This window comes from Rhyacophila brunnea, unplaced genomic scaffold, assembly GCF_057557595.1.
Source record: "Rhyacophila brunnea isolate RB1 unplaced genomic scaffold, BYU_Rbru_1.0 scaffold_1, whole genome shotgun sequence".
NCBI lineage: Eukaryota > Metazoa > Arthropoda > Insecta > Trichoptera > Rhyacophilidae > Rhyacophila > Rhyacophila brunnea.
The window spans coordinates 6,268,395-6,279,007 of record NW_028232751.1 but is presented as its reverse complement, the minus strand read 5'-3'; the positions used below and the strand labels follow the sequence as shown (position 1 = coordinate 6,279,007).

Genomic DNA, 10,613 nt, shown 5'->3' with positions numbered 1-10,613 from the left:
TCGTTCAACTCGAAAGCGTCGTCTCTTTTCCGATACTTGCGGTGTTGTACATTAGCTTCACCTTCGAAAGCCAGGCTTAAAACAAATAACGCAGTCATGATAATATAAACAGATTAAATTAAAACGGGAGAAAATAATTTATAACAATAATTATTGATAACACGCGCACACGTTGTCGTAAACTGTCAAATTTGACAATCGGTTCGTTAAACTTGTGGTAGAGAGGCATTCGATGTTCGGATTCGGCGAGATGCTTAGGCCTACCGCGCATGGACGATTACATAACCGGCCGGTAGCATTTGGACAATCGTTGGTTTGCTCGCGCATGATCCAAATTATTACCGACCAGTATGTTTGAGCGCGCATGGCGTGATATAGATCGGAGGCAATGCGCGCGCACTGAAGATAAGCTTCCGCACCGAAAAATGGCGGACGCAATATAAGAAACGTCAAAATGGATTTTGTAGAGCTTATATTAATAATATATAAAGGTTTTGTATAGATTATCAAACTGTTTTAAAATGTGGGTGTATATATTATTAATTTATGAAGAAAGAAACTGAAAAAATGGGACTGGTACGCGCATGCAAAGCCAATAGGTACGCATCGATGAACTGTCAAGTCAAATGTGGCGGTTCGATGTATGCGTGCGCTACATACGACCGCTTCACTTGTGCGTGCATGTATGAGTGCACTCTCTGCCCGCCATGACTTGTCATGTGCGGGCTCTCATTTAAAAGCATTGCCAATGGGACCCCAGCCGGTTCGAATCGGTGTAACATTTTGTGTCTGAACACAGATTTTCAATTCGGCCGTTCGCTCGATCGTCCATGCGCGGGATTGCATTGCAATACAATGGTTACAACTCCTCGATTGTTGACCGTACGATAGGAAATCGTTCATGCGCGGTAGGTCTTATATACAAAATTTGGATGAACGCAAATCATACGTTACGCACACCATCTGGCGTAAAATCGCATTCGAAAATATAGGATGGGGTATAAATCATATCAGCAATCCATTCCCAAGATATGGTTTCCGAAAAAAAGGGGAAATTTTATATACCAAAAAAAAGATTATGAGTTTATTCAAGCATGCTTTTACCTGAGTGATAACAGTTAAATAAAAACACGTAGGTAATGGAATCTATACCAAATTAATTATAATACCTTGACTTATTTTATGGTACCACTATATATGTATTGTATTTAAATACGCGTAAACCGAGTAAAGTCAAACAAAGACTGAATAATTACTAGAATGAAGTAGCACATAGAAGTTAGCAGGTTTGAACTCACATTGGTTTGATATCGCAGAATTAAAATAATGTGAACTTACAATACTCTCTCTTATTATTCCGTTACTAGGGAGACCTGACGATACGGTCTCTGTTAACATCTCTGCCAGCTTCTGATGCACTGCGGTTGACTCTACTATACATGGTGGACCTCCCCCAGTTTGCCTGCGCCACAGCAGTATTTTCGACTGTAAAACAATAATGACATATTAGGAAACTGCCTCATATGATGGTATGGCAGTGGCGAAGGGTGGAGGTAAGCTGTTAAGATCCGACATAAATAGTTATATCTCCACAGTTTGTGATATCAAACCGATTTTTTTTTCAGTAATAAATCATTTACAGCGCTAAAGCACCGCATTCAACTAAATATTATGATGGAGTGGCAACAGTAATTTTCTCGGAAAGTCATGGTGGCAATATAAAAAAATATTTTCGAAAATGCATTTTTTAACAAACCAAATATTAATGATTTGCACATTGCGCCCCAAAACATTCAAATTGCCCCACGTTGGGAAACACTGGTGTACACTAAACTTTGTCAGTCCAATGTATTTGTTTTCATTGACCTAAGACTACAATGTGTGGATTTGTTGTGATTCAATTAAACCCTTGATACACTCTCACATTAGCCTATCTATTGCTAGTGCCTACACTGTAACTTCAGAAAAGGCTGAAACATGTTACCTAATCTCAAAAATCGTCGGCTTAACAAAACATGCAACCAAGCTCCTTGATAACCCGTCAATATATTCTAGTTAAGTTATAAATTAATGTTTTAATAATGTTTAATAATGTTTAATAATGTTTAATAATGTAACATAAATTGTACAGCGCGATGGGTGAATGTAATTTAAATTCAGTAGAATCGTTTTTAATAGTAAAATCTAAATTCTAAATACGCAATAATATTAAAATGGCAACACCATCCATTGTGAAATTATTGTGTGTCGCGTTATTAATAAAGAAGAACCCCATCGCGCTTCCGATATGTTTTGAGCTTGAGATTGCATTGTGAACCCCGTCGCAATCAGTTAGCGTCCAAGGGCCAACCGATAAAGGCTGACTGTCGGGAAGTTAAATTAAAATAATGTACTCGTAAAAAAATAAACATAATAAAAGTGAAGCTTTAAAAGAAAAATTGTGTTGTTTTCCCCGTGTCCCTTTATCACATTACAGTCCCGAGTCTAAAAAAAATATATAAAAATCTACAAATAGTTATACTTAATAAAATCTTTGACACCTGGGGGTCGCCGACTGAGCTAAACCACATGAAAGACCCTGAGGATATGTCACCCTGCTTACTCCAAGCCATAGTAGACAACCGTCAAAAAATATTCGTTGATCTATAAAATATCTAAAATTATGCCGTCAAACCATACATAATTTTTGATATTTTATAGATAGAACAATATTTTTTATCAATTATGGTTTGATTTAGGCGGGGTTTAATTGAATTTTAAAAACTAACCTGCGCCACCTGTAGTTCGTTCACCACCCACATTGTGTTCTTACTTCAATGAAAATAAATAAGTATGACTGAAAAAGTTTAGTATACACTATTCGTGTTGAATCTTAACTTGCCATTGTGGTATGGTTAATAAATATATCTCGCAATTGTATTTGAAGGAGTGTATTCATATATTTGGTGTAACGATATGATTTTAATCAAAATAATTAATGTGTATAATAAATACCTTCCGCCAGCCGCATCCATCTTTTTTAGCACCCACCCGGGAATTTAATTTCTGGCTAATGGCCGTCCACAGCCGCATCGCGTCCGTTGTGGTAAAATATGGCGTGACACGGCTACTAACAAGCCGTGGATTTTCTGTAAAATATATTGAGAAATTCTCAAAAAGAATTCATATCAATAATAGATATAATGGACCTATGTGACTAGGTCACTGAATCAAGCCACAAGGGAAATAATTCATTATATATTGAAATGGTATACGACAGGGCTCGAAATGGACCGGAGCGCCGTTCCTGTTCGTGAAATCGGTAAAATTATCGCTCCGTCTCATGGAAAAAACGATTTGACCGTCTGAGCTAGATAGGCCATATAATAGAAAATCTAACATACTTATTTTTATGAAATACACATAAAATTTGATAACTATGTCTTCTAACTATGATAACTATGTACTGTTCTTCAGAAAACTGTCGAGCGCTCCGGTTCGTAAACTTTTCCATTTCGAGCGCTGGTATACGATCATTTAGCACTTATACATTACAACGAAGAAGGAAAATAAATATTATAAATATACCTAGGCACATTAAATTAAACAAATTTTGAGTTCAAATAAATTAGTTATGACTTATTCACACAGTACAGAAAAATAGTAAATGACTTACTGTTTGTATTCCGGTTGGATTGAGGGTATTAAAAGTTCTTCCGTCTTCACTGGAAGTCAAGAAACGATTGAATATTTGGAATTCGGATGTAAGTATAATCCATATAGGTGCAAAAACGAAAAAAATCATGCACAAACGTGCACTAACGATGCACAAACAAACGAACCCAAAAAAGTTGGAGTATTAACATAGGGTCATTCAGGTAAATGGACCTTACGTTCGATTTTATCTCAGCACCCTAAGTGGGGTGAAATTAAGCCACAAAACAAGAAATATGAAATGGGTCTTTCAATCTCTTTGAAATTTGTATTCTAATATTTAATTTAATTTTTATTTTTTATGCATAAAATCTACAATAGGTACGTTTTAAATTAATAAAAATAATTAATAATTAAATAATTAAAAATAATAGATTCTGAATATAAAAGTTCATAATAAAGGTTGTTCACGGGCAGTAAATGACAGTGCTGTTATACTGGCAGCACTGATAGAATATTTACTAACACGGACGGCGGACGAACTCCCGCGCGTCTATTTTTCTTGTTGCTTTGCTGTCATCTGGCAAATTACGAATTTATTTACAAGTTAAAAAGAAAGCGTATTAGAAAGATCTTTTGAGTAAACAATTTAAAAATGTGGTGTGAAAAGTGTTAATTGATATATGAATAATTTCTATCAGCGTGGAAAAGTATAAACTTTGCTGTTTTAAGAAAACGAGTGTCGAGATGTCAGACCAACTAAATATTTCTCTTAAGACCAAAACGAAAATGAAACATGCACGATTGCCGTTTCAAGTTATCGGGAGTGATTCTACGAAAACAGAGTCTCCGACTCCGAAGAAGCGAAAACAATCTGTGCAAAACGATGACATCCCGGTTAAAGTAGGGAAACTAACATGCAACGAGAATAAACTGTCCACAAAAACTGTCATTGAACCGGTTATCGTGAGTGACGACGAAGAGAAACCGTTCACCCCTGAAAAAAGACCTTCGGACAATACCCTAGACTCCAAAAGGAAACGTAATGTTTCCCAAAAAAGTCCACTCAAAGTAAAGTATTATCCTTTTTAACATTTTTTACTGTTTTGTATATTTATATCACTCAAAAATGATTAAGGCCGTACATCAGTTGAGGCACGGTCTAAAAAGATCGTTGCTAGGCGATGCGCGGATTGCGGGTCGCGGGTGCAAATGACGCCTGTCAAACGAAATATTATTTGTCATATAAATCCAACATACGTCCATTTAATGTTCTGTTTATTGTTCTATTAGTAAAGATTTCGTCACTGAAATGGGTGGCAATGATCCGTGGGGCCCCCCCTTCCGCGTGATGAAGTTGGGCTCACGGCCCGGAAAAGTCATGTCGGCGGTACGGCGCCCCGACGGATCGTTCACCAATAGCTCTGAAGAGTCCGCCACAGTCCTGTTGGATGTTCTTATCCTGCAGGACAACGAGTCGCTCGACATTGACAACGACCGATTTCAGCAGCTTCGCGTCTATGCGCTGCTCCCCTTAAACACTCCGCGATCCGCAGCCACTACCATGTCCGAACTAGGGATACTGTTTGCCAGCCTCCCAATTGGAAAAGCCCCGGGGCTTAACTGCATAGATAACGCGCTAGCGAGAAGGGCGTGGTCTCTTGCCTCACACGAGATCACGCAACTCTACAAAGAATGCATGAGTAGTGGCATATTCCCCGACTGCTGGAAAACGGGTCACCTCACGGTGATCCCCAAAGCCGGCAGTCGCCCTCCTTGTGACCTGAAAGCGTATAGACCGATTACGCTCCTTCCCGTCTTCGGGAAGATATTGGAAAGATTGATAAACAGCAGGTTTGAGTCCCACCTGTCGGAAAACAGTCCAATCTCGCAAAGACAATTTGGGTTTAGACCCGGAAAGTCCACCGAGGATGCGATTCGCTTTGTGATCGATTCTGTGGAGAGCTCTGGCAAGGACCTCGTTGCCGGGATTTTTCTCGACATCGCGGGCGCGTTTGATACTGCGTGGTGGCCCTTGGAATAGGAATAGGAATAACATTTTTTAATTCATGAAGGTGTAGCCATTTATTTTTTGATATTTTACACCGCTCACTAAATAATGGCGGGTAAGAAAAAATTGGCGGAAAAGTTTTTACGCTGATAGGCAAATCTTTATTGAATTCTAACTTAACCTTTATAATCCTGTTACAATACAAAATGGCCTTTACATCTAAAACAACTGGATCACTCGCTTTCCTACCAGGGCGAATAGATATATATCGTAATATTTTTGAATAATCTTTAAAAAATGTGGTCCAATAAAATTGCTTCATTAGTTACGTTGATGTAATCGCTGGGGAGTTTTATTTCTCGGTTTTTTAGTTTCCTTTCATTACAAGCATGTACTGAGTCAACTTCCATTTGTGTGTGCCCCACTTCGAGATATTTTTGAACAATGCGTATGTTATGCATTATGCTAAAATTTAACAGTGCATTAGACAATACGTTGTTTCGGTTTTGTGCGGAGCACCCATCAGAAGAGATAGTTATTTGTTTCCTTTCGGTTGTTATACAGTTCCTCTGTAGGTAATCTATTATACAGGATGCAAAAGTTGAAGCAACTGGTTGATTATTTTGATCCTCAGAAACCCAGTAACACATAGCTTCTTTAGTAGCAATATTATAAATGGTGAAGTTATGGCAAGCAAGCTTTGTTTATAATAAAATGCATTGGCACAGGTCCATCTTGCAAGGCTTGAAAGTCCATCTGAAGTGCCATTTGAATGCCAGCTATGGCTTCACTTCTTGGAATGGGCTTGCTATTGATCTTCTGGTATGTTTCCCGATTTATAACTACAGCAGACATTGCATTAACCTTTTTTGTTTTGAAATATCGAAATATTTTCATTATTGAGAATCTTAATAAATTTTTATCTACCGAACGGTTGATTGTCCTCTTTACATTTATTTGAATATAATGTATACACATTCTGTATAGTTTGAAATATAGGTTCTAGGTATAATTTGGTTGAATGTTGTCTTCCATTGTGTGATTGTAACTTGGGTAGAGATTTTATAAAGTCAATTAAAAGCAGAACTTTTGGCGAATTCAGAGATATTAACAGAAGCATTTATTGTGTCGTTTTCATTACTTGTGGCAATTTTATTTATCCATAGTTGAACCATTCGGTAACCTATGCCTAGTGTATTGAGAAACATTTGACGACACATCTGAAATGTATTATCGCCATTCAATTTAAATATGTATGTAAAATTTCTTTTTGAATCATAGCCAATTGCCGTATTTTTTCCTTTTCTTACTTTCGTCACGTGCGAAGAAACGAAAACACGTCTCTGATCCCAAGTATTGTGCCAAAATTTTTCAAAAATTGCCTTCAGTTGGCTATAATTGAATTTATCACAATGTCTGTATTTTGAGTTTCGGTAGCTAATCCTTGAACATCTGATTTTCATCTTCCGAGCTTCACTTCGCTTATCATGTTTAATTTTTTCGTTTTTGTGTTTTGTATATCCCAAGTAACCTTTCCCTTCCATTCTTAATTTCTTATTTATGTTGCGTTTCCATTTCGATGCATCACCTTTCTTACTTCTTTTCTGACCTTCGTTCATATTATAGTCTTCCACATCAGCCAGCTGCATTGGTGAACTAATCATATTAGATGGAATATTTTCGGGCTCAACATCTTCATCAGAGATCACTATCATTACTCAGTGCATAGCTTCCATCAGATTGTTCAATAAATAGACTTGTATTGATATGTCTTGTAAAGGATAACTAAGACTACATCCGGGTAAATTGCGTAATTCATCTAACCCCAAATTAATATGATTCAAAAAGCTTTGATCTATTTCAATCTCTTCCTCGATAATTGAGTTTACACTGGCAACTATAAAAGAAGTACTTATTAGTGAGTATTCTTCTGCAGATACAGGTGACCCGACAGAAAAGGGGGATGCTTATACTATCAGAGGCGAAAAGAGGCACCTAACGGAAAAATACGAAGCTTGCAATTAACTTAAATTTTAATGATAATTATGACCATAAAATATAATGCAATAATAAGATTTGACCCTGCAACGAATTCACATTTTATTACTTTTTTTGCAATTGTAAGTTTATCTTTATGTTTAAAAAAAAATGAAAAATCTTTTTAATGTTTTCGGATACATATTTATTAAATAATACAGTTGAAATTATAAATTATCAAAAAAAAATCTCAAATTGCAAGCTTCGTATATTTCCGCTAGGTTCGCTGCTAGCATGGGGGAATGCTTATACATTAGTCTATGGCTTATACTATCAGAGGCGAAAAGAGGCACCTAACGGAAAAATACGAAGCTTGCAATTTGAGATTTTTTTTTGATAATTTACAATTTCATCTGTAGTAATTAATAAACATGTATCTGAAAACACTAAAAAGATTTTTTATTTTTTTTTAAATTTAAAGATAAACTAGAAATTGTAAAAAAATGTAATAAAATGTGAATTCGTTGCAGGGTCAAATCTTATTATTACATTATATTTTATGGCCATATTTATCATTAAAATTTAGTTTATTAAGTTTCAGATTTTTTGTCGTTTAGATTTTTGACTAATTCATCGTTTTAATATTTTTTTATATATATTTTAAAAAACATCGATTTTTATAAAAATATAAATGTGTATAACTTGAAATCATTTTTATTTATATCAAATTTTATTTTAGGCATGGTCACAATATTGAAGCTCGAGTTGATATAAATAAAAAGGATTTCAAGTTATACACATTTATATTTTTATAAAAATCGATGTTTTTAAAAATAAATATAAAAAATTTTAAAACGATGAATTAGTCAAAAACCTAAACGACAGAAAATCTAAAACTTAATAGACTAAATTTTAATGATAATTATGACCATAAAATATAATGCAGTAATAAGATTTGACCTTGCGACGAATTCACATTTTATTACATTTTTTTACAATTGTAAGTTTATCTTTAAGTTTAAAAAAAAATGAAAAATCTTTTTAATGTTTTCGGATACATAAATATTAATTAATACATTTGAAATTGTAAATTATCAAAAAAAAATCTCAAATTGCAAATGGATCAATTTTGGCGTAAATTCATAGTTTGATTTCATTTTCATGAATTTTAATATGCCGTTCCATAGTATATGATTTTATTTGTTTAATTACAATTTTACAAATCACGCAAACGGCAACTATAGAATCTTGTATATTTTTATTTTGCACAATCAAATATATTTCTTCCCATTCTTAGTGAAACTTTCTCTTCTCTTCCCGAAAAGTGCGTCTTCGTTTACCTGGTATTTCCGAAGTCTAAAAATTAATGTAGAATGTGGAATAAATTAATATACAGATGTTTTCCTAAACATAAAAAAACAAACAAAAAGTACTCACTGTAAAACTGAACGTCTTTAGATAAACTCTTACTGAAGATAATCACGCGATTCCAACATGTCTAAGCGTAGGTCATCGTGCAACTGACCGAAATATTGTAATGCAGCCCGAAGACTCCAACAAAAACAAATTTGAAAAAAGTATTGCCTTATCTCTCTCTTTCGAATATGATAAAAATAAAATGGTGACGACTCTTTCCATATTTAGTCCCACATTTAAACAAATGCGTGAAATTGTATTGTGCAGCCTTTCTAAAAGAGGCACCTAGTGGAAAAATACGAAGCTTGCAATTTGAGACATTTTTTTGATAAATATGTATCTGAAAACATTAAAAGAAAAATATTTTTTATTTTAAGTCAAAGATAAACCTACAATTTAAGAAAATTGTTATAAAATGTGAATTTGGTGCATGGTCTTATAAGTATTATAGGGTATTAAGTTTTATATTTTTTGTGACAGATTTTTGACTAATTCATAGTTTTAAATATTACATATATTCATTTTAAAAAACATTGATTTTTATAAAAATATAAATGTGTATAACTTGAAATCCTAAAACAAATAAATTAAAATACAACACTGGACAATGAAATTTCTGCATCATATAAATAATCACATATACAAATCCAAAATGGAAGAAGGATTTGGATCGGGTCCTACTTAAAAAACGTGTGAAACAATAAGTACCTAATATAGACCAGGAATTAGTAAATTTATTGATAATTATTTATTTAAAAACTTTAAAGGAATGTCAAAATTTGACGTTTAATTGAAATTTTATGTTTGTGCTTTGATAGTTGGCCTTTTTATATTAGTATCATTATAAAGTTTGGCTTCGACGTTCCATAGCTCCGGACGTAAATAAACCTCATTAATAAGCTCCAATACCCCGTCGTTTGTCCATTAATATTAATAACGACACAGTGAAAAATTATAACAATGTATTGTCGGCTTTCACTACAATGTTTTTATTGTTGCTAGGGGTGAGGTCAAACAGAGAGCGAGAATGAAATAGATTTATCTGGCAATTATTGCCGTATTTTCGATTGCATTCGATAATCGATATATCGACCAATCATGTTACCGGAAAGCAAAGGCAATAGATGGAAAGTTTCGGCAACGTAGACTACTAGTTTCGTATTTTGGGGAATTATTAACAGCATCTCAATTACCGTATCATATTGCTGTAAAAAGTTGCTCGTTTACGAGCCCCTTTATGCTGCACCCCGGCACTATGTTTTTGTTAATTTCGCAAGAATTGTTATTTTGTACTTACAACATTTTATCTACACTATGCCACCTATATTTATAGGCCTACACAGAGTGGAGGTTATATTAACAGATGTTTTTTTAAATCATGAATGGTTGTTGGCTATTTATCCTAACAGTTGGGTTCGGGATGAAATGCACATTGAATAAACAAAATGTGACGTTTGCTATATGTGGAAATTCCAATCCACACCCGTGGCGTCAAGATGCCATTCTGGCATTACTTGAGATACGAGGGTGGGTCAATAAGTCCTTAGAAAAGCCGACAGGTGGCGCGACTAGTACT

The 10,613-nt window shown here is 34.7% G+C and overlaps 1 long non-coding RNA gene across 1 annotated transcript; it reads right to left on the bottom strand.

Moving 5' to 3' along the window:
- Positions 1–1,388: 1,388 nt before the first annotated feature.
- LOC147079418 (uncharacterized) lies at positions 1,389–3,760 on the bottom strand. Its single transcript, XR_015070430.1, has 3 exons — positions 3,656–3,760; positions 2,995–3,128; positions 1,389–1,485 (listed from the first exon to the last, which is right to left on the bottom strand). It is a non-coding gene; the product is annotated as an uncharacterized LOC147079418 (long non-coding RNA).
- Positions 3,761–10,613: the final 6,853 nt, after the last annotated feature.